The sequence below is a fragment of the Camellia sinensis genome, chromosome 5 (assembly GCF_055761805.1).
Source record: "Camellia sinensis isolate YWXY chromosome 5, ASM5576180v1, whole genome shotgun sequence".
In the NCBI taxonomy this organism is placed as follows: domain Eukaryota; kingdom Viridiplantae; phylum Streptophyta; class Magnoliopsida; order Ericales; family Theaceae; genus Camellia; species Camellia sinensis.
The window spans coordinates 40,638,312-40,664,041 of record NC_138965.1 but is presented as its reverse complement, the minus strand read 5'-3'; the positions used below and the strand labels follow the sequence as shown (position 1 = coordinate 40,664,041).

Genomic DNA, 25,730 nt, shown 5'->3' with positions numbered 1-25,730 from the left:
AAAAGTTGTGAATTAATGACACTTTTTTTGTGACGATTTTTTTAAACTGTTCCTAAAACTTATAATTAGTGACATTTTTTGTGACAAAATTGTCATATTGTCGCTAAAAATTAATAATTAGTAACATTTTTTAATAATATTTAATGAAAAATGTCATTAATTATCATAGGACCTATTAGACAATAAGTCCACTTATTAAGACCTACACGTAAAGCCCCCATAAAAAAATAATACAGATGTTTTGTTCATGTCATTTCAAGGGAAATAACAATAATCTTCTTTGATTTAACTCAACAAAAAATTGAGTTTTTTTTATTTTTTGTGTTCTTTTTATTTTTACTGAATTTTTTTAATATATTATACAATTTTTTTATTTTTTAGATACACCTAATCTAGATATACTTAAGAAGTATAATATTTTGTGACTTTTTTTTTTTAAATTCACCAAATACAAAAAAAAATACAAAAATATAAAAATTCAATACATTATCTTATTTTGTTGTATTCAATGATTATTTTTAAAATTTTTTGTACAACTTTTATACTTTTTAAATATATCTAGATTAAATTGATCCAATTTAGATTTTTAGGTTATAAAGTTTACCAAAATACTATTCTTCCTATAAGTCAATCTATTGAGTTTGCTTCTAAGATTTTTGATGAAATCTTAGACAAAACCCAATTACAAAGATTTTTAGGATCCCTTAATTACATAGCTAAATTACAGATGTCATCAAATAGTCAAATAGCCATACATCAACTAGTAAGACTCTTGAAAAAACACTTATTAACCTCCCAATTGATAGGAATAAATTGAGTTTAGTCACCCAAGATAATAAATAAATATAATATAACACTAAGTGGTTGTTTGGGATGTGCTATATAAGTGTACTTTTTGGCTTAAAAATAGAGAAAAAAAATGTATATTTGGGATAACTTTTTAACTTTTGACGAAAAGATGTGTAATAAAATATTGTAGTAAAAACAAAATGACCATTCTACCCTTGTTGACTTTTTGACTTTTGGGTAGTTGAATTCAAAGGGCAAAATAATAATTTTGCCCTCTAGGCTTTCCCCCACAAGCTTCTCCCAAATAGTATGAATTTTTTGACTTTTTTAATGACTTTTTGGCTTTTGTGGATTATCCCAAACAAGGCCTAATTTATAAATTGACATTATTTTTCTTTTATCATCGTTTTTTATGTTATTTTGTTCAAAATTATAATTAATTTCATTTGTCTAATCAATGGACACGTGTATCCTCCAAGTATCCAAGTTTTTTTTTTTTTTTTTTATTTATTTAAAATAAGACGTGTTTGGATGAGTGTCGGACACATGTCGGGAAGTGTCCGACACAAACACGCTGCCTTTTTAGAAGTATCCGTGCTTCTTATAACGCCAACTTCAGTCAACTTATTTTTTGTAAATTCTATAGCATCATACCCAATAGGCTGAATTTGTAGTGCATCCCCCTCATTACGACACAATGTGCACAAAATTACGATGCAATGTGATCAAAGTTAGGACCCAATCACATTATGTCATAATAACTCTAATGATTCGGTGAGTGGTAAATCAACTTTACAATACGATGTAGTTTTTGGTTATAACTTTGAGCACATCACGTTGTAACTTCACACACATTGTGTCATAACTGCAATGGGTGCACATCTTTAGAGGGGTGTAAACTACATACTGACCATTATCAATGTTAGTCCTGAAGCCTTTCAGTCTAGGTAGTTGTTCGGCAATTTCAGTCTAGGTAGTTGTTCGGCAATTGCATTTGGACAAACACTCTTCTGTTGTAGTTCTCTCTGTTGTAATGGTTCTAGCCTTTAGGTTCTAGGTTGGTTCTTATATGAGATGAATCCACATGTCCTGGACCTAAGCTGAGTGTATTGGGGTGGTGCAAACTTGATTACGTGGCATATTTAATGGATTCATCACTTAAGCCATGAAGTCACCGCTCGAGCCATCTGTTTGGTCAGGCCAGATGGCAAAGTAGTCGTATTCACCATTTGAGCCATGAAGTGTTCTCTCGAGTGGTGCAGGTCGATCAGGTCACCTATTCCTTATGGGATCTGAGGCAGTTTTAGATCTAACTGACTCAATATTCTCTCTTAACACGAAAATCAGAACTGAGCTCATGGAGAGAAAGAGAACTTGAAATCCCTGAAGAAATTGAGAGATCTATGCATCTAATGTGAAGAATTGAACACTTCAAGGATGATTTCACTTCAAACCAATTACACTTAGATCTTGGAAGTCATTTGAAGGTTTTCAAAGGCTATTTGGGGATATCGCTAGCAGATTCCAGTGAGGTGGTTCAAGGTGTGGAAGATCAAGCTCCGGGAGTGATGAACATGGATTCGGCAAGATGTTCTTAAATTCAAAGTTACCCCAATCACATTTTGTCATAACTCTAATGACTCGGTGAGTCATAAATCAAAGTCACAATCTGATGTGGCTTGGTCATAACTTCAAGTACTTCATGTCATAACTGAATGGGTGCACATAATGCGCATCTTTAGAGGGGTGCAAACTACAGACTGACCATGCCCAACAATATTGCAAACTCAAGAATGAGTATTCTCAACAACAGAATAAACACTTCCAAAATCATTTTTTCATTAATAGAACATCTATGTAAAAGACAATTTAAAAAGCAGGAGAAATCAAGAGGCCCACTTCCATTTGTTTACCTTTGAATCCCCAATTATTCACCATTTTGTTATCTGCTTTGCTGTCAGATCTACAAAAGCAAAGCTTTCCCAAATTCATTTTCTACTTTTGATCTTTGGAGTATGTCTAGTCTTGACAATTTAATTATACTTCACATCCAATGAAGATTTAAGCAATCCAACAAGAGAACTGAGTGACTCGAATCAGTGCTTCACAGGTTATTTCCCCTAGACTATGTTGGGGTGATATTCTCAAACTTTTTAAATATATAACCCAATAGGAATACTCCTACAAGTAGTGAGCCAAATATAAAACATGGAAGCAGGAAAAAAGTAAGCTTTAAGAACTGATTTTAATTAGTTCTTTGTGACTGAAAGGTTATTAAAATATATTTGCTTTTAGAGTTTGTATAGGATAACAAAGATGTAGGTGTTTGGGGCTGCAATCAAGCAAGAATAGAATCAGTTTTAGCGCTATCCAGGGGCTGTGAATGTACCATAGCCAGGGAACAGTAAAAATTGTTAGAATAGAAATACTATTGAATAGGAAATAATATTGATTGTATTTTATTCTTATTTTATTCCCTTGATTGGAGTAATGGGCTGGCCCATAAATTATGCCTTATAGCACTCCTGTAATTACTTAGTATTATCAATAAAAAAAGGGATGAAGTCTAACTCATTCCCTAACTCTTTATCTTCTCTAAAACTACATGGTATCAGAGCCTTAACCCTAGCCCATCCCTCCTGTTAGAATTTACCATCACCTACCACCCATTTACCATCACCTACCACCACCTACTCCTCACCTACTCCTCACCTACTACACTCACCCTCTCCTATATAATGAGCCACTCACCATTTGTAATAGATATCAAACAATATTTATCAATCAATAATACATATATTTTTACATGGTATCAAAGCAGGTTTAGAACCTAATAGTTTCGCTTCCCCGGCGGGCGGCAATCTCGCCTTGGCCGCCCGCCGGGCCTCAACCTATTCAGCTTATTTTCTACACATACCTTCCTCATCACTATCTGTCTCGGTGGAGCTCATCACAGACTCCACCGGCGAACTCAGATCCGAGTAAGGCCCAAAGGAGCCAAACCCACACGGAAAGTCAAAGGGAAAGGCCTTCTTTCTCAGCAAAACCTTAGGCATCCTCTGTAGCAACCGCTCTGAGATGCTTCAAATCAGTCTTGTTCCCGATGAGCATGATGACGATGTTGGCATCTGCGTGGTCTCTCTCTGTGTGAAGTCACCTTTATGAGGTTACATATTGCCTGTTTCCTCTCAGTTTTGATCGTACTTCTATAAGGTACCATCTTGAGTATGCAGAATAATACGCAAATTCTTCAAGTTCAGGTTAAGAAGTAATTTGAAGCAGCTTGCTGATCAGTATGCTCTTTCCGAACAGCAATATGAACAGAAGTTGAAGCCTTCACTTTTAAATACATGACCCAGATGGGCACCACAAACTGTACAGACCCCGAAGCAGCCAACTTTTGCCCCAATCCATCCATACCTCTTTTTCTTTTTCTCCTAAAGCCACTGAGTTTGTCCCCTTGGTCTTGGTCTCTCTCTCTCTCCTATCACCGGCAGATACATACACACTTGCCCTATACCAATCCATTATAATATCTTAACCTCCACTATCCTAGTCCACCGAGCACAAACATCAACCACATCACAACCACTTTTTTGTTTTATTCCTTTTATCCTCATCATCATGTCCCCCACTCTCTCTTCTTTTATTATTATTATTATTATTATTATTACACCCACTTCACTATTCTTCTTCTAATTATATATATACTTTTCCATTTTAAACTATTTTCCACCCAACACCATCAGCACATTGCATCCACCGCCTAAAATTTTTTTTTATTATTCTAAAAGCTTAATTGGTGCACTCCTTGTTCCCCATTTTCTTTATTTTATATATATATCTATATATCTCTTTTTATTATATATAAAAAAAAAAAAAAAAAAAAAAAACAAACAAACATCATCCTCTCTCCTCCGTTTGATTTCAAACTCTATTATTTTTATTTATTTTCTCCACACCACTTTCCTTCTTTCCCCCATCTTTCCTTTTTGATTTCAAATATATTTTTATTATTTCTTTCTTTAGTTTTCTTTCACATTATTTTTACTCTTTTTCCAATTCCATTCATACCATCTAGCTTTGCACACCAAACCATATTTTATTCATCTCAGGGATCAACCCCGATCACAATTTTACCAAAAAAAAAAAAAAAAAAAAAAAAAAAAAAAAAAAAAAAAAAAAAACAAATACAAACAAACAACCACATTCACAGGTGGGATTTTTTTTCTTCTCTACTCTGCCGCCGGTCTTTTCTTCTTGCCTCCGTCCTGGGCGGCCCTTGCCGGTGTTGCCTCCGTGTGTCCCACTCCACTGGGCATGATCACTACTCCCTGCTCCTCCACTGCAGCATATGGCGGCCCTCCAAATCGGAACATAACGGTGGCCTTCCGCTTAAGCTCCTTATTTTCTGCCTTCAGCACACTTATCTCTGCTCGCGCATCCTTATACATGCGTTGGAGCAGAGCCAGTTGGGCGTTTAAATGCTGCACTTCATTTGTCCTACTCTGCAGCCGGTTCGACAAGTTTGTGACCGCCGTCATGGTTTCCACACATGACTTCAAAGTATACTGATTGGCCTCCACATCCGACTGCACTGCCATTCTTTGCTCCACAGACCGCATCGGAAAGTTCAACGGAGCAAACTCCGGGGCGCTTGGTTGAGGTTCCAGTGCCACCGCACCAGTTCTCTCTCCTGTTGACTCGTTGAGGTCGGGAAAGAGAGTGAGCAGACTCCGGGACGAAGAGGCCATTTTCTGGGCAACAAAGTGTTACAGCCTATCTCTCTCAGCAAAACGAAGAGTTTTTTTTTCAGAGGTTTTTCGCAAGTTTTTTCTCAGCCTCTGCCTCAGCCTCTGCCTTCGTCTTGGTTAAATAGCCGAGGCAGACACGCGCATCGCGCGCCTCTTGACGCCAGACGACAAACCGGGCGCGCCAGCCAAGGCGCTCACGTGCCTCGCCATCATGTCCGGCACACCTTTTTATGGATTGGGCACGCCTTTTGATGGCACGCCTTTTGACAGATTGGGCACGCCTTTTGAGGTGCGACTTTTTAAGGGTCCGACAAGACTCTGTAAACTGTCCCGACATAGATTCCGGTTAGTTTCTACAAGGGTCCGACAAGACTCTGTAAACTGTCCCGACATTGATTCCGGTTAGCTCCTTCATGGGTCCGACAAGACTCTGTAAACTGTCCCGACATTGATTTCGGTTAGTTTCTACAAGGGTCCAGCAAGACTCCGTAAACTGTCACAACAACTGTCACAACAGTGTCTGCTACAACGGTCCGACATGACCCCGTAAACTGTCTGCTACAACGGTCCGACATGACCCCATAAACTGTCTTCTACATCGGTCTGACACCGTCATCCAGTGTCCTCTACAACATTATGACACCACCATCCAATGTCTTCACCAATGGTCTGACACGACCATACAGTGTCACCTATCCTTTTTTATTTTTATGTATTTTCTTGTTTTGTTCCTCTCTTCAAACTCAAGTTGGTTAGTTTTTATCCTCCTTGAGTTTGCGGGGGGCTGTTAGAATTTACCATCACCTACCACCCATTTACCATCACCTACCACCACCTACTCCTCACCTACTCCTCACCTACTACACTCACCCTCTCCTATATAATGAGCCACTCACCATTTGTAATAGATATCAAACAATATTTATCAATCAATAATACATATATTTTTACATTTCCTTACCCTTCTTCTCTTCTATCGGCAGTCCTGTCTTGAGTCCAGGAGACCCGACAGCCACTGTAGACCCTCAGACAGCCACTGTCGACCCTCACCCAGCCCAAACCACACCTCCGACAGCCTTGCCTAGGCCTTCGACAGTTCACTTGGGCTCCCCGACAGCCTCTTTGGCTTAGGCGACAGCCCCTCTAGCCTCCTAGGGGCTGTTGGCAGCTCCACTGGCCCAACCAGCCTCTGTCGGCCTCTTCCCTCTTCTCCTAGGCTGCTGTCGGCTTCTCACGAGCTTCGTTGTATCTTTTTTTTGTCTCTCCTCGTGACTGCCTCTGTAATGGTTTCCCTTGACTTTGTTTAAAAAAAGAAAAAAAAAACATTATAATTTTTCATATGATATTCTTGTGATCCTAGTGTTTACTATTTCTCTATCATCTTCCAGGTTTGTAATTGGCATTGGGTTTGCGGATACTTAGTAGACTATTCATAGCAGATTTCACTAGTGAATTCACGACTTTTTAGCCATCTAGGAGCGAGAGCCCCCTTCTACCTTCTACTATGAATGATAATCTCAATCCTAGCCTTAAAATCACCACTTCTCTATTCAATGGTCAGAACTATCTAGTGTGGTCACAGAGTTTGACTATTTTTTTGAAGAGTAGAGGGTGTTAGCATATTATATTATTATTTAGGTTATTAGTTTGTATTTATTCTATGCCTTAGGGCTGCCTTGTAATTATTAATCTTCTTTAATATAAATAGGGGATGATATCCTAATCATTCCCTAATCTGGTTACTCTAAAATCATCATGGTATCAAAGCCAAACCCTAACACCTAAATCCTTCTACCCATACTGTTCCTATTCACCACCGGAGCCACCAGCCACCACCGGTGCCAGTTCCTCTCTCTCTGTCGGCTCAAGCCGACTCCACCCTGAGGGGCTACGGCTCAAGCCGAGAAGGACCCACGTAGTTTCGGGTGGGTTGATGCCTGTCTAGGGTTTCGGCTCACCCTTGTTGGTCGAACTCAGCAACAAAGAACACTCTAGGGTTCGAAACTTACCTGGGTTGGTCATCCGCTAGTGTCAACTGCTCTTGGTAGCCCTTCTGCCTCAGGCGACTTCCCCTATGCCGTCGTCTCTTGAACAGCTTCAGTTGTCGCTCGCCACTTCGTCACTTCGTCACTCGTCTTTCGTCGTTTCTGGTATCACTCTATTTGGTCTTACGTCTCATATGTCGTGTAGATGTAGTGCCTCTGTTAGATCTTAAACACAGCACAGACTCCCAAACAAACAAACAAAAAAAAATCCTTTATGTTTTCTTAATTTTGTTATACATTTACAGTGGTCATTGTGTTTTTTCTTCCACCACCACCTTCCGGGTTTGTGATTGCCACTAGTTTTGTTGTGGGTTCGGTAGTATAGTATCCATGGCAGATTCCACCAGTGTGTCCACCACCTCTCAAACACCTAGGAGTGAGAGTTCCATTATACCTACTACCATGCTTGATAACCCCAACCCTAGTTTAAAAATCACCACCTTTCTATTTAATGATCAGAACTATCTAGCATGGTCTCAGAATTTGACTATATTTTTGAAGAGCAGAGGGAAGATGGGGTATGTTGATGGCAGGATACAGGCACCTAGCACCACTGCCCCGGGTTATGACTAATGGGAGATTACCAACTCTTTGATTATGGGTTGGCTTATTCATTCGATGGTTCTAGAAATTGGTGAGGGCTACTTGTCTATGGAGACTGCCCAGGATGTTTGAGATGCTATGGCTACCACCTATTCCCGCAAAGCGAATTTCTCACAGGTGTTTGAGTTGCGCCGCTCTATTGATAGCTCTATTCAGGGGGAGCAGACTGTTCTTCCATACTTCAACTTCCTCACCAACAGTCGGAAACGCCTTGATCACTGCAGGACTATAAGTCTGTTTGCACTACTGATTCTGTCGGGTACAGGAAGTTCATCGCACAAGAACGGGTCTTTAAATTTCTGGCAGGCCTAAATGTGGAGTATGATCCGGTTAAAAGTCGAGTTCTGGGAATAGACACTCTTCCTTCACTTCAGGAGGCATTTGCTTATGTACAGAATGAGGAGAGTCACCGGTCTGCTATGATGTCTCCTATCTCTACTGACCGCTCAGCATTACTGTCTACCCCTCGAGATGTCCTCAGCCTGACTCCTATCCCTCCATCTGCTGCCAAGGAGTCTGTATTCTGTGATTATTGTAAGAAGCCGCGACATACTCGTGAGACGTGTTGGAAGCTTCATGGGACTCCATCCGGGGGTCGAGGTGATCGGTCTGGTTCTAGAGGAGGTCGGTCAGGCCCGTCTAGAGAACGTGGCTCCTATCCCCGGGCTCATCAGTCTAGTGCCGTTGATACACTTGATTCTAATTCTACTTCTGTTGGCCCAACTTCTAATGATCTCTCTAGCATGCCTACTCATGAGCTTGAGGATGTTCTGCATCAATTGCTGGACCGCCGGTCCTCTACTGCTCTCAATACATCTTCCTCGTCATTTGCCCGCTCAGGTAACTTAGCCTCTTTTCCTTGTGTTTTCCTGTCTCATAAGTCTTTGCCTTGGATTATTGATTCTAGTGCCTCAGATCATATGTCTGGCTCCTCTGATCTTTTCTCTGCATATAAGCCCTCTTTAGGTCAGGACAAAGTTAAGATTGCAGATGGTACTGTTTCTTCCATTTCTCGGAAAGGTTTAGTCCACGTCACTCCTACCATATCTCTATCTTCTGTTCTCCATGTTCCCAATTTTTCTGTTAATCTGTTATCCTTGAGTCATCTTACCCAGGATTTGAATTGCAGTGTGACATTTTTTCCTGATCATTGTCTTTTTCAGGACCTTGTCACAAGGACGATTGGCAGTGGTAGTGCAGAAAATGGTCTCTACTTCCTGGATCAACTGGACAAGCTTGCTTATTCTTCCACCACGAGTCCTACTACCCCCCGATGATTTATGGCTGTGGCATCGGCGTCTTGGGCATCCTTCTTTTTATTTACTTAAGCATTTATTTCCATCTGGTTTCACAAATAATAATGTGTCTGAGTTTCTTTGTGAGTCTTGTCAACTTGGAAAACAACACAGAGCTTCTTTTGCTCCCAGTTTTAATAAAAGTTTAGTTCATTTTTCATTAATACATTCTGATGTTTGGGGTCCCTCTAGTGTTATGTCTGTGAAAGGTCATCGATGGTTTGTTACATTTATTGATGATTTTTCTCGTACTATTTGGGTGTATCTCATGAAAGACAAGAGTGAGGTTTTCTTTGTGTTCCGCACTTTTCATCAGATGATTTGTACTCAGTTTGGGGCCACTGTCAAACTATTTCGTTCTAATAATGGGGAGGAATACATAGATTCTGGGTTAGGACAATATTTTTCTACTCATGGCATTATCCATCAGACCTCTTGCACCAATACCCCTCAACAAAATGGGGTGGTGGAACGCAAGAATCGACATCTTCTTGACATGGCTCGGTGCATGTGTTTTTCTATGAGTGTGCCTCGATCCTATTAGGGCGACGTTGTTCTCACTACTGCACATCTTATTAATCGTCTTCCTACCCAAGTCTTACAAAAACAAGCTCCTCTTCAAATCCTCTTAGGTTCCCAGTCATTATTTTCTATTCCTCCCAAAATATTTGGTTATGTCTGTTTTGTTCATAATCACTCTCCTACTCGTGGTAAGTTGGACCCTCGCTCCCTCAAATGTGTTTTCCTTGGTTACTCTCCTACTCAAAAAGGGTATAAGTGTTACCACCCTCCTTCTCGTACGTGGTTTGTGTCCATGGATGTCACTTAAATCCCGATCATATTTCTTATCCCCTCCGGTGTCACAGTCCTCCTTTCCAGGGGAGCCTTGGTGTGAAGTGAGTCCTGTGATTCCTATGGTGGAACCAGTTGTTCTTGCACCAATCTCTTCTACCGGGACTACAGAACCCAATGTCACCAAGGACAAGGATAGGGAAGAGCAGGTTTATATCCGGGATAAAGACAGACAGAAAGTTACCTGGATACAAGGGACCACTTCTGCTCCTCCACTGCCATCTCCTGCTTCTGATGAGAGTCCAGGTAACTTTGAATCTCTTGAGTCCATTGATCTTGATGTTCCTATTGTTAAGAAAAAGGGGGTGAGATCTTGTACTCAACATCCTATCTCACATTTTGTGTCCTACTCTCATTTGTCATCCTCATATAGAGCGTTTGTGTCAAATATTTCCTCTGTTAGCATTCCTAACCATTTTCAGGATGCTCTTGCTACCTCTGAGTGGAAACTTGCCATGATTGAGGAAATGAAAGCACTTAGGAAGAATGGCACTTGGGAATTGACTGAGTTACCTACAGGCAAACGACTCGTAGGATGCAAATGGGTGTATACTGTGAAACACAAAGCAGATGGTTCTATTAAGCGTTACAAGGCAAAACTTGTGGCAAAAGGGTTCACTCAGACATATGGCGTTGACTATCAGGAGACCTTTGCACTCGTGGCTAAGATGAATTCAGTCAGAGTACTTCTCTCTCTAGCAGCTAATCTAGATTGGCCACTTCATCAGTTTGATGTCAAGAATACCTTTCTCCATGGTGACCTCGAAGAAGAGGTATATATGGACATTCCTCTTGGTTTTGAAGATCATTAGACAGAAGGTAAAGTATGCAGGCTTCGGAAGTCATTATACGGTCTCAAACAGTCTCCAAGGGCTTAGTTTGAGAGATTCACTCAAACTATGCTTAAATATGGCTTCAAACAAAGTCAGGCAGATCACACCTTGTTTGTAAAACATTCCTCACGTGGTAAGACTACAGCACTTATTGTTTATGTAGATGGCATAGTTCTTACAGGCGATGATAGTGAGGGAATACCTCTGTTGAAGCAATATTTAGCCAGTGAGTTTGAAATCAAAGACTTGGGAAGCTTGAAGTATTTTCTGGGAATTGAAGTTGCTCGCTCCAAGGATGGGATATTTATCTCACAGAGAAAATATGTGCTTGACTTGTTGAAGGAAATTGAGATGCTTGGTTGCAAGGCATGTGACACTCCACTGGAACCCAATCAGAAATTAGGAGATGATGAAGAAGGAGAAGTTGTTGATAGGGGGAGCTATCAGCGATTAGTGGGTAAGCTCATTTACCTATCTCACTCCCGCCCTGATATTGCTGTTGTTGTCAGTGTGGTTAGCCAGTTTATGCATGCTCCTCATCAGATTCACTTCGAGGCTATCATGAGAATCTTGAGATACTTGAAGTCTGCTCCTGGTAAGGGTCTTTATTTTTCAAAGTATGATCATCTTCGTGTGGAAGCCTATACAAATGCTGACTGGGCTGGATCAGTAACTGATAGGAGATCGACTTCTAGGTATTGCACCTTTGTTGGAGGCAACTTAGTTACTTGGAGAAGTAAGAAACAGAATGTGGTTGCCAGGTCAAGTACAGGAGCTGAGTTTAGAGCTATGGCACAAGGGGTGTGTGAGCTTTTATGGATCAAGTTATTGTTGAGTAATCTAAGTATTGATCAGACGGACTCCATACGGTTATACTGTGATAATAAGGCCGCTATCAACATCGCTCACAATCCGGTTCAACATGACAGGACAAAGCATGTTGAGATTGATCGCCACTTCATTAAGGAGAAACTCACTAGTGGCACCATTTGTACTCCTTTTGTACAGTCTGGTGAGCAACTTGCTGACATTTTCACCAAGGGAGTTGGGAATAAGTTATTTCATGACATATTAGGCAAGATGGGCATGAGAGATATCTTCGCACCAGCTTGAGGGGGAGTGTTAGCATATTATATTATTATTTAGGTTATTAATTTGTAATTATTCTATGCCTCATGGCTGCATTGTAATTATTAATCTTTTTTAATATAAATAGGGGATGATATCCTAATCATTCCCTAATCTGGTTACTCTAAAATCATCAGAGGGAAGATGGGGTATGTTGATGGCCGAATACAAGAACCCAGTATCACGGACCCTAGTTATATCAATGGGAAATCACCAACTCTCTCATCATGGGTTGGTTGATCCACTCTATGGTCCCTGAGATTGGAAAGGGCTACTTATCTATGGACACTGCCCAAGATATCTGGGAGGCTGTAGCTACTACTTACTCCAGGATGGGGAACTTCTCCCAGGCTTTTGAATTACATTGCTCCATTGAAAGGTCGGTACAAGGTGAGATGACTATTCTTCAGTATTTTATCTTCCTTAGCAATGGGTGGAAGCTACTTGATCACCTTCAGGATTACAAACCTGTCAGTCCTACTAATTCTGTTGGTTACCAAAAGTTTGTGACGCAAGAGCGGGTCTTCAAGTTCTTGAAAGGTCTCAATGTGAAGTATGATCCGGTTTGGAGCAGAGTACTTGGCATGGATGTCCTTCCTTCTCTCCATGAAGCCTTTGCTTTTGTACAGAATAAGGAGAGTCACCGCTCTACGATGCTTTCTTTTGCTACTACTGATCGCTCAGCCTTGGTTTCTGCACTCCCTCGCGATGGAGACCGTGTGCCTCGTGGTTCTCGTCCTTCCTCTGAGAAGGATAATCTTTACTATGACTACTGTCGTCGACCTCGCCACACACGAGAGACTTGTTGGAAGCTACATGGAACTCCCTCTAGTGGTCAAGGAGACCATCCTGGTACTCAAGGGGGTCGGTCTGGTCCGTCTAGAGGCCGAGGGGCCAATGCATGAGCACATCTTTCAGACACTATTGAGCCCCCTTTTTCATCTCCAATTGTCTCCCCTGCTGCTGATGTTTCGGGGTTATCTGCCTCAGATTTTGAGCATGCTCTTCGCCACTTGCTAGACCGTCGAGCCTCCACTTCTGCTACAAGTGCACCCTCTTCTTCCTTTGCCAATTCAAGTAACTTGGCTTCCTCTCCATATGCAGTACTATCTCATACGACTATACCATGGATTATTAATTCTGGTGCTTCCGACCATGTCTGGCTTCTCTCATTTATTTTCAAAGTATAATCCTTCCTCAGGTCAAGAAAAAGTGCATATTACTGATGGTACTATTTCGTCTGTGTCAGGGAAAGGTTTAATTCATACCACCTCTTCCCTTCCTTTGTCCTTTGTCCTTTGTCTTCCATGTTCCTAATTTTAGTGTTAATCTTTTATCTTTGAATCATATTACCTGTGACTTATATTGTAGCGTGACGTTTTTTCTTGATCATTGTCTTTTTCAGGACCTTATCACGAGAAAGAGGATTGACAGTTGTAGAGAGGAACATGGTCTCTACATTCTGGATCAAATAGACAAGCTGGCTCATTCAACTCTTCAGTTACTATCCACCAAGGACGACATTTGGCTGTGGCATCGTCGCTTAGGACACCCCGTCTTTTTATTACTTAAGCATTTATTTCTTTTTGTTTTTGAGAAAAGTAATGTATTAGATTTTCAATGTGAGTCTTCTCAACTTGGAAACCAACACAGAGCCTCTTTTACTCCTATTAATAAAAGTTCAGTTCCATTTTCTTTGATTCATTCTGATGTATGGGGTCCCTCCCGTTTTGTCTTTAACCGGTCAAAAATGGTTTGTTACCTTCATAGATTGTTCCAGGGCCACTTGAGTATATTTGATGCAAGATAGATAAAAGTGAGGTGTTTTCTGTGTTTCAAAACTTTTATAAAATTATTTGTACTCAGTTTGGGGCGATATGGGGGGGGGGGGAATATATTGCCTCTGGTCTAGAATATCGAACAAGACTCCTAGAAACCCATGGACTCGATCTGCATCCTAGAAATTAAATCTCATACCCACATAATCATACAAGCATGTTATCACATAAGCATACACTGCACACTAATGCCTCAACTAAGTAAGACAAACCCATTGTGGTAATAACCATCTCCCACGTATCCAAAGTATTCAAACACGATACGCTCTGATACCAAGTTATAACGCCCTCAAAATAATACAAATAACCCAACTCATAAGAGGAATGAATATAACATAATTGGTACACTTTCTCAGAACAGAATTCGTATTACAAAAGAGATTACATGCATTATACATTCATAAACGCTCATTCAAAATCTACAGCATGTAATGCAAATTAATAACAACAAATTTAAATGCCCTATGGGCTTACATCTTTCCAAGACATATCTTGGTTACAATCAAAAGTGAGCTTCGCTCATTACATCTTAAGCCCCTTAGCTTTATATCTTGCTTCCAAAAGTTTCTCCAACGCTATTACCTTGGTGAAGGCATGCCATCGTTACCTGAAAATGTTATTCCCGAGTAGGGTGAGCCACAGCCCAATAGAAACCATCTAACACAGTATATGAAATTTAGCAAAGATATAAGTACACAATGCATATACAACGCCAAAGATAAAGGCATCCACATTATGTATAGTGTGTGTGTCAATTTCCGACCACACTGCCAAACAGGTACTCAGCTGGAGAACACTGACAGAATAGATTAAGCCCAAACGACCTGTCACAAAAAGAAGAGATTCCGGCGGTGGTTCATCCACCCGGGGGCACTCCGACGATCAAGTCAGTATCTCTTAAAGATAGCAAAAATGTTTAACTCACTATTCAGAGCATAAAAAGCATACCTTAGACCCATGAGGGTGCCTCTCTTTTATAGCCAACACAAACCTAGTCCCAATAGAAGCCTAGCTTCAATGGACTTAGGATTACTGCTAATCTTGGACTCCCAAGAGAATTGGGATAAACTGAAGTCCTCTCTCATTCTAGGACTCTTGTCCCTTATCCGCTTATCCCGGATTTCGGTATCTTCGTAGATAACCTCGGCCTAGCCGAGATCATCTCGGTGTCATGACCAAGACACGTGACACCTCGGATGACACTTCGGTGTCACCTTGGCCACGTGTTGTCATCCAAAAATTATGTCCCCACAACTGCCCCTTAGGTTCTATTGCCTCGGCATCCTGAGGTGATGGAACCTATATCATTCCTTCCTTTAATCATAACCCCGGTTTAACTTCAACTTGTAAATTTTTAAAATTTCAACAAGTGTTAAACATGACCTCGGTTTAACTTCAACTTGTAAATTTTTAAAATTTCAACAAGTGTTAAACATAAAATCGGTTTAACTTCAACTTGTAAATTTAAACTTCAACAAGTGCTAAACATGACCTCGGTTTAACTTCAACTTGTAAATTTAAATTTCAAAAAGTGTTAAACATGATCTCAGTTTAACTTTAACTTGTAAATTTTTAAAATTTCAACATGTGTTAAACACGTCATCGGTTTAATTTCAACTTGTAAATTTTTAAAATTTTAACAAATGTTAAACATGACATCGGTTTAACTTCAACTTGTAAATTTTTAAAGTTTCAACAAGTATTAAACCAACCTTAGCTTGTAAATTCCAACTCCCAAGCATCATTCTCCATGCCTGGCCTCCCGTGAAGGCCGGTGAGAATGCCCCTTTGCCCTGTCGTGCTGAGGGACTGCAGGAACTGTGTTCTGCCCCCCTTTTTGGGCATCGTTTTGTCCATCGTTAGCCATCTATTCTCCTTTCTTTTCCACAAACGGCGCCAAATTGTGTGTCAATTTCCGACCACACTGCCAAACAAGTACTCAGCTGGAGAACACTGGCAAAATAGATTAAACCCGAACGACCTGTTAGAAAAAGAAGAGATTCCAGCGGTGGTTCGTCCACCCGGGGCACTCCGACGATCAAGTCAGTTATCTCTCAAAGATAGCAAAAGTGCTTAACTCACTATTCAAAGCATAAAAAACATACCTTAGACCCATGAGGGTGTCTCTCTTTTATAACCAACACAAACCTAGTCCCAATATAAGCCTAGCTTCAATGGACTTAGGCTTATTGCTAATCGTGGACTCCCAGTAGGATTGGGATAAACTCTATAAGAGTCTTATCTTTACACAAACTGAAGTCCTCTCTCATTCTAAGACTCTTGTCCCTTATCCGCTTATCCCGGATTCCGGTATCTTCGCAGATAACCTCGGCCTAGCCGAGATCATCTCGGTGTCATGACCAAGACACGTGACACCTCGGTTGACACTTCGGTGTCACCTCGGCCACGTGTTGTCATCCAAAAATTATGTCCCTACATATAGTATTAAATTACCAAACTCAATCATTAAGTCATTTACCTTCATTTCATTTAACTACATAAGCCAATTTCATCGTTTCTCAATAACTCAAATGAGATTACAACTCATTAGTTCTAGAACCACATTATCAACACGTAAACACTTCAAATTTTTCTTTCACGGATATTTTGTCTGCGGGCAACCATCAAACGGGACCCATGTAAACATAGGCTATACAAGCACTACAGTTGCCATTTTACGGATATTTCGTCCGCGGGCTAGGCACCCATGTATAATTTCGGGACTTTCACCCAGGACACTCCGACCAACTTCATTATAATGGAGTCCATCTCCTTTCTCCTCCCAAACAATCACACATACATAAGCAATGTATTTAATCACAAACTTAAACAATAGAGTACATCCTCTTTCCACTTCCAAATAACCATACATATACAATGTACATAAATATAGTCATATTCAATAACAAGCACAAGTGATTAGTTTCAATTTACCTAATCCGCATGCAATTTTTACAACAATCATAGCTATCCTCCACCGATAGCCCAATACAGTTATTTCTAAACAGATATCAAATCTCATAACAGATAGTTTATTCGAAACTATTAAAGAATAGAATAACACATAACCAATCCCACCATTCATATCAATACCTTTTCAATTTCACATTTTTAATAGGAATTTCCATTATTTATACAAAATAATAATTTGATTCAATTAGGGCAAATTCTCACTCTTTTCCCAAATATTAGCCAAGTGCCAAAATCAACAAATCATACACAATACAACATCATTTTCAAACCCCCCAAGCATTTATTTCACCTTTACCCAAAAATCCCTCTTTTCATTTTATGCCCAAACCCTAGGTTTGCCTTAAACACCCCCAAATCACATCATTGTTATACAAGATATTAATAACTAAGCTAAATATCATATGGAAATATAGAAAAGATCCCTACCTCAAGCTTAGATGAGAGAGAAGAGAGAAAAGCTCAAAAATCGACGACGATGAAATAACGATTTGCGTCGATCAAAATGTAGCCCTTGACAAACTCTACACTTCATCTCAAAGGAGCAAGGTGAAAAGATCACTCTAGGTGAGTAGATCTAGAGATTTAAGTGAAAAAGTTTGAGTTTTAGAGAGAGAAGAGAACTCACGGTTTGAAAGGAAGAAGGGGAGGAAAATAATGAGAGAAAAGTGGTTTGGGCCTATTTATAGTAGTAGAGAATAGCCCTAAAGTCAAATAAAATAATAGGCCCAAAACCCTCCAAAGGTAGGGCCCAATCAAATCCCAAAATCTGAAAAAAAATAAAAATAAAAATAAAAACACGCAAGGGTCGACCATTTAGGTAGAAAAGACAATCTGGCAACAAGCAAGGGGGTCGACCCTTAGACAGGAGGGGGTCGACCCTATTTTCCAGCAACTAACACATAAATTCTGCAATATAAGAGGGTCGACCCTTCCCAGACTGGTGTCTATCCTATATTCCAGCAATACTTCCAGAAACTTCACCAACAAGTAAAGGTCGACCCTTAGGAAGGTTGATGTCGACCCTAGAATAGAATTTCTAAGTCTCCCAGGAACTATTGACAAGAACAAGTGCGAACAAACAAACCCAACGAGTTTAAATTGGATTATACTCCTCCAAAACCAACATACAACAACACCAAAGATTCTCAAAATAAAATAAAAGATTCAAATACACTTCCCAAAAACTTTGAAGGACACAGGTGCTACAGTCAATGTAATTTACCCAAATATTTATTTAATATATATATAGATGTAAGTTGAAGTTATTTATGTATGTATATATAGATATTGACATAGAGAGATGAACAAGAAGAAACAAAAGTTTTAGTTAATGAATCATGTCCACACAATTCAAATTCTTGGTAAATTTCTGGGTTTGTAGCATTATCCAAATATGCAGACAAGATTCATTCTACCTATGGCCCACAAAACAATAATTTTTAATCTACAGTGTACACATCACTTTTCATGATAGAATTATGGGTAATTTTTCTTGGTTCCTAGATTTATTGTATTGTTATTTCATCCTTGGTTAACTAGCAAAACACAAAAGGCAATCACATTTAGGGGTGTAAACAGTTCGGTTCGGTCAGTGTTAAGAATGCATTTAGCACAGAGCCAATCCTTTTGGTTTTTATAATTGAAAAACCGATACAAACCGTATGCTACGGTTCGGTTTTATCAATTTTGTTGGTTTGATGTAGAAGAGAAATTTATATGAAATTTTAAAAGGTTTTATAATAGATTATAGAATTTTACATTGAAAATAAATGAAGAAAATATATGAAAATTGCTCTATAAATGTTTTTCTCCCTAATTTTTATCACAAAAGTGTATTATATTAATTACTTCTCATATAATGTTCAAAAAATTATAATATAAAAATATTTAAATATAATATTCGGTCGGTTCTGTTTGCATCAATATAAAAAAGTTTCAAAACCGAAACAGATTGTATGTTATGAACAACAAATCGAAAACTAAAATTCCGGTCAGTTTCGGTCGGTCGGCTTGGTTTTATCAATTTTTCTTACATCCCTAATCACATTACAACGTATATACACAAGAGTAGTGCTACTCTAGCCCAAAGGTTAGAACCACTTTTCAAACTCAATGATGTGGCCAGCTCAAAATAAATAAATAAAACTCAATGTTGTGGCAGTCTATTAGAAAACCTAAGTGTTTACCACTTAGAAAACCTAGGGGCGAACGCATAGGTAGTGTTTACTAGGATTGGATGTGGGCGTGCCAGGACTTGCGGACCTAGTCCAAGGTTAGGAATTTTTGGATATTTTTAACTTCTAACACAAATAAATAACTGTGTGTGGCTCAGAGGAACCGCCGCTGGTTCGGATCTTGTCCAATGAAGAAGAATTTTACTAAATTTGTTAGGTGCAAAAGATAACTAAACTAGAATTGAAACTTGCATTGATTGATAAATGAAGTACAATTGACTAATCTAAAGATAAGTTGGATAAACAACTAATTGCATGGAATTGAATTGCTTGAATGAAGATAAAAGCTATGAAAGCTAAGATAGATGAACTCTTGATTGAGTGTTTGGTGTTGGACTCCTACAAATGTTGCACAAATTGACCTCCCATTTCTGCTCAACTGCCAAGAACATGGCAGCCTTTCATCTTGACACTTGTTCCATGATCTTTGGCTTGATCCTCAAGTGTATGTGTAGCAACCACTAAACCACTAACAGCTAGTTGCTCCATTTTTGTAGCTTTTGGTTAATCCACTAAGCTTTTCCACCTGCCACGTGTATAACCCACAAGAATCCTAAAAACCCAATTGGGGAAAACGGCTCCTTTTTTGTAGCCTTTGCTGACTCATCAAGCTCATTGAACCTCAGGTGTGATCTTCACCAAATCAAAGGCCAACCATCTTGCTTGATTTAAGGAAGTGATATTTTGTGGGCCTCAACCAACTCCTGTTTCCTTCGAGGTGGTTGAGGCACCTATAATCCTTAAATAAATAATTAATTAATCAATTAACCAACTAATTGACTTGGTCAATTAAATAAATAAGAATACTCCCTTGCTCAGCCGCCATTTTGCTTTGATGGGTCTCCAAAAATCATCAACTTTTGGTCTTCCATTGCCACGTGACATTTAATTTAATAGAGAAATTGCCACGTGGCAATTTTTCCAAAAATGGTACAAATACTCGGACAACTCGGTGTCATATCTTCTCTAATCATTCGCTAAAGTGAACTTTTATATCATTTTCATATACACAAATACGAGGAATATAAAATTGCTGATCAGTTTGACAGATGCTACAAAACAATGGTTATCCACCTAATTGAATTAGGACAAGATTTATCATTACACCTGAATATCCCAAAACCTTAATTTCCAATACTCGAATATAAAATTGATAGAACATAAGTATATACATAAATACACAGATTATAAGTATAATTTCAATTTTCAGGAAACTAACCTGAGAGGAGCCGAATTAAGGATGGGGATTATGAGTGAGAGTGAGAAGATGATGATGGTGATGAAGAATGAGAGTGTGACGGATAGTAGATCTTGTTGTAGGCGGTTTCACTGATGAGGTAGATTCTTCCTCCACTCGTTTCTCCTCCCCTGTTGGTCCCACTGCGTCTCTCTCTCTCTCTCTCTAATGTTGGTTTTTGGGGAATTTGGGTTTTCCCGGATATATTGGACCAGTCTAAATAATTTGTATTTGGGCCCCCATTGTTTATAAGGTGCTGTTTGAAACTTAAATTTTTAGTTAAAAAGTAAAAAATAAAAAATAAAAAATTATTATAAGTTATCAAATTATTTTTTAACGTTGTGTTTAGTTGGGGGATTTGTATTTGTTATTGTTTTTTTAATATTGTGTTTGGTTTGGAGATTTGGAAAGAGATTTAGAAAGAGAAAGGTAGGTGAAATATTAATGAAATATTTATATTTGATCTAGTTTTACACACATTTTTTCTCTTCTTTTTCAAATCCCATCAGAAATTTTCCAATCAAATACAGCGTAAATATCCTTTTATAAAATATTAAAAAAATTAATTTTCAAATGAGTCTAAAATTGTTTAGCTCCCATTCAGTAACTTGGCTTCGTAAATAATTTTTTGACTTTTTTATTTTTATAAGGTGAAAAAAGTTAGTGGAATGATTTTTTTAGTTGAATAAATGTTGTGAGAAAAAAAAAATTGATTAATGTGTATAATATGACATTTCAATATTTTTTACTTTCTGATTTTTTTTATTTTTTTATTTGCTTGTGATTTTGTAGGTTTCTTAGTCAAAAAATCACAAATCAAACGATGCCTTAATCCGAAAGTTCGAATGCATACTTTAAAATAAGAGTAAATTACACTTTACCCTTCAGCTATTGTCCTGTATCACTTTATCCTGCTAAACTAAAAATTATAACAATTAACCCCTCTCATCTATTAATTTTTTAGAGTTGATATTATTACTTACCTAGTTTCTTTAAACCTCCCAATTCACTTCTTTTTTTATTATTACAATTATATCCTAAAATAAAATTATATTAAAGGACAATCTTTAATGGAACAATCACTCAACAAATAAAGACAACCCTACAATATTGTACATATATCTCCTCCATCTAAACGTATTCATCACCCACCTAAACCAACGTATTCTTTTTCGTCAACGTTTCTCTTCATCACCATCCTTAAACCCAACATTCCTCTTCATCATTGTCCTAAACTCAACATATTCCTCTTCATCATCGTTCTAAACCCTAAATGTATTCCTTCTCATCAAAATCCTAAACCCTGAACCAAAAATTAGTTGTTAAATTGGAATGGATGTCTGTTATTTTGTTTGTTATATTGAATTGGAATGGAAAAATAGTGAATTAATGGTTGAGTTACACAATGATGAACAAATGTTGTTTGAAAACACAGTGCTGAAAAAATTGTTTATGTTTGACAACACAATACTAAACAAATAATTTCTGTTCGGCAACATAGTGTTGAACCAACCCTTGGACGGTCAATCGGTCAGACAACTGGCCGAATGGCTGGGTGGTTGACCGGTGGTGTGATTTTGGCTTAGTTTTACAACAATGATGTAATGGTTTTGATAAAATGGTTATCGTCTTTCAATGATTTTAAATAAATCAAAGAGAGGGACCATTGTAACGCCCCAAATTTCTAGCCCAAATGATAATACAACAATCATGGCTCTTTCAAGAAAAACCGAATATAAATCTCCAAACTTACATTACATGATACAGTAGTTCTTCATGCAACAATACATTAATCCAACAACAAGTAAATAAACAAATAAATGCTCCCAAGGGTTTACAAGTTTCCAAGGCTTGAGCCTAGTTACACAAAACAATTATTCAAACCCACACACATACAGCCCTTGGCTTACACAGAGTCATAGCAAAATGAGAGTCTCGTACTCTCAACACACATTTCCTTGCCTTTAGTTAGGCAGTATCACCACATCTTTTCTTACACAAAAATTTCGTAAGGTGAGCATAAAGCCAGTAGGAAATCCTTAACAAAGTATATACATTTTATACAAGTCTCAAGAGATGAAATGCACATGCCATGCTATGTTCTTTTGAAAGAAAATCACATCTTCATCTTTGAAAACCCTCATGCTCAATGATGTCATGCAATTTGAATTCTTCAAAACTTAACAATTCATTTCAAGAGCGATAAATACGATTCTAATAATCCATAGGTCGGTGTCTGCAAGTAGACCATACAAGTACTATCAAATTGTCATTTTTACCGGTATTAACCGGAACGCTCGACACCTATCCGCACGGGTTTTCGGTCTTTCACCCCAGACTCTCAGGCCAACTTATTCTATATCATCTACACCACCTATCAAGACTTACCAACGTATTTATCCCAAAATCATTCCATGAAAACTTGTTTCTCAACATTCTTTTCTCAATGCAAATTTTCAAATCAACTTTCAAAGTTTAATGTAATCAAATGAATTGATATGCCAATAACACAAGATGAATATAAATAGTTTTATTCCAATTTATCATCCAAGGAATAACACAATTCCCTCTTTTCAAGTGTCCTCAACAATTAGTCATTTCAGGACTATTTCAACGTTTTGAACAATAATTTTCAAAATGAACAATGATTCTCATATTCCTTGAAATTCATCGTTCATATAAATATATATAAGAAATTTTCTAAACATCCATTTATTTTGAGACACAAAATAAATATAACAATTTCATTCATGGATTTTCAATCTCTAAAAAAAACTCTAAATTCTAGGTTTTCTCACCAAAACTATACAACTCAAATCTTTTGAAAGAAAACTTTCCAAAATCATCTTTTATTCAATTAACGAAGATCAAAACCAATAAGATCATTTTAAAAGAACAAGAGACAAACCCACTTTCAAAATCGCTCAACTTCTTGAATCAACAATTAATTTTCAAAACTATCGAGAGATGATTTCGAAAATCATATAGATTTTGCAAAATCATATATATAACTCTAAGAAAATCCTTACCTCAAGTTTTGAAGAATAAATGAGATGAAACCCCCAAGATTAACGGTGTCGAAACTTGATCTTCACCGCACACAACGCAGCCCTCGAGAAGTTAACCAACTTTGATGAAAAACCTATGGCAGAACTCTAATGGATCTTGAGAAATCGAGGTTTTGATCCAATTTGGCGTAGAGAAAAGTAGAGAGAAGGGAAAGGAAATGTTTTTAGAGAGAGAGACATATACAAAAGTGATCAGAAATATCAGATTCACGAACTGATATAACATGGTCCGCTCGAGTGTGGAAAGCCCGGCTCGAGCGTCGAATACATCTTTCCAGTACCTATGCAGACAAGTCGAACTTCTAGAATCAAACATTCTCTGCTCGAGCGCATAAACGGCCGCTTGAGCGGACAAGCAACTTCGAATGCATTTTGTATTTTTGCTTTGGAGGTGTTGCCCCTCGACCCTGCCAGGGCGCTACTCTCGGACCCATCAAGAACTGACTGGGTAGCTTAATCCTCGACCTGCCCAGTTGAAGTGGCAAAACATGAAAGAAGGATCGAAACCGGAATCACTACAACCTTCCTCTCTTAAAGAATTTCGTCCCCGAAATTTCAAATCGAACTACCCAAACAAAGGGATTTCTAACGATCAAAGCCACGTTATTTCATTTTCAAATCACAATACTAACTCTCAATCAAATGCCACCATTTCTAGTATGGTTATCTCATTAACAACAACCTCCCAAATACGCATAAACATGAAATTTCCTAAAAAGTAATGGCAACTCTCAACCATGATAGAGAGGGTGTGCAAAATTAGGTGGGTGTGTACTTAGGTATGATGATATTATGAATAGGGATAAATTTGATATTAAGTGGGGTGCAAAAAAAAATCTTATTGAAATTTAAGGTTTAGGATAAGGGTTCAAAGAAACGCATGGTCCAAAGAACTAAGGTAAGTGCTAATAGCAGTTCTCTAATTTTTTTTTTTTTTTTTAATTTAGACTTTTATGATTAAAATACGCTTTTATTAATTGTATAAATTACACTTTAGCCCCCTGAACTATCACTTCATTATCACTTTACCCTCTAGAATTATCACTTAATATCACTTTCAATTTGGAATTTCTTTTTTTTTTTTTCATTTTATCACTAAATTAATTTTTAATTTGTTAAAAAAAATTTAAAACCAAATAACAAAAAAAATTATAAATGTTTTTTTAAAAAAATGTTCACTAAAGACAAGAAATATAAAAATGTACTAGTTTCTTGTTTTATTTTATTTTTTTGTCTTTCATGATTTTTTTTTTAAAAAAAATTCACAAATATTTAACTTTAAGGTGCATGTAAAAATTTAAAGTTTTTGACTAAAATATGAAAAAAGATTACTAAAAATAAAAATTACTAAATATTATTTAAAAAAAACTTAAAAATATATTTTAAATTAATAAATAAAACATATTTTTAGTTGAGGGGGTAGAATGATATTAAGTGATAGTTTAAGGGGTTAGAGTGTAATTTACTCCTATAGTTAAAAGTGTATTTTCGCCGTTATGATCTAAATTGAAAAGAATTAATAGATATCAGGATTAAGTGTTACAATTTTTAGTTTAAAAGGGTAAAGCGACACGGGACAATAGTCTAGAGGGATAAAATGTATTTTGCCCTAATAATAACAAGGACAAATTATAACTACACCTTTTTGAGAATTGCCTAAAATATAATTTTCTACAATAGTTTTGAAAATTACAAATTCTCTGCTTTTAAAATTTGTTTGTTAACTTTGTTGACATAAAAATGAAAATGACCATCTTATTCATCCATACTTAACTAAAAATATCATATTGCCCTTATCTTTATATTTTAAGAAATTCTCAAAAGAGTTGGTAATTTTCCCTAATAATAAAGAAATGAAAAAATGAAAGTAATATATATATATATATATACATATTGTATTGCTGTTGTTTTCTGTTTTTTTAATTTTACAAATAGGGAAAACGTAAACTAACATGAAATTTTTTGGAAAACTATTTCTAAAAACTCCTTTAAATTTTTTTATGGAAGCACCTCATATTTTAGGAAATACTTTTAAACGTAAACTAACACCTTTTTTTTTCGTTTCCAATAATTTTAAAAAT

General features: G+C 37.6%; 1 protein-coding gene and 1 long non-coding RNA gene across 3 annotated transcripts in view; both read right to left on the bottom strand.

Annotated features, from left to right (window-relative positions):
• The window catches only part of LOC114305460 (disease resistance protein RPV1), a 154,045-nt gene that overhangs the window by 71,663 nt on the left and 56,652 nt on the right, over positions 1-25,730 (bottom strand). The gene's annotated exons all lie outside the window — the stretch shown is intronic.
• LOC114291665 (uncharacterized) lies at positions 14,433-20,767 on the bottom strand. The gene is made up of 2 exons (XR_014328733.1): positions 20,564-20,767; positions 14,433-14,744 (listed from the first exon to the last, which is right to left on the bottom strand). It is a non-coding gene; the product is annotated as an uncharacterized LOC114291665 (long non-coding RNA).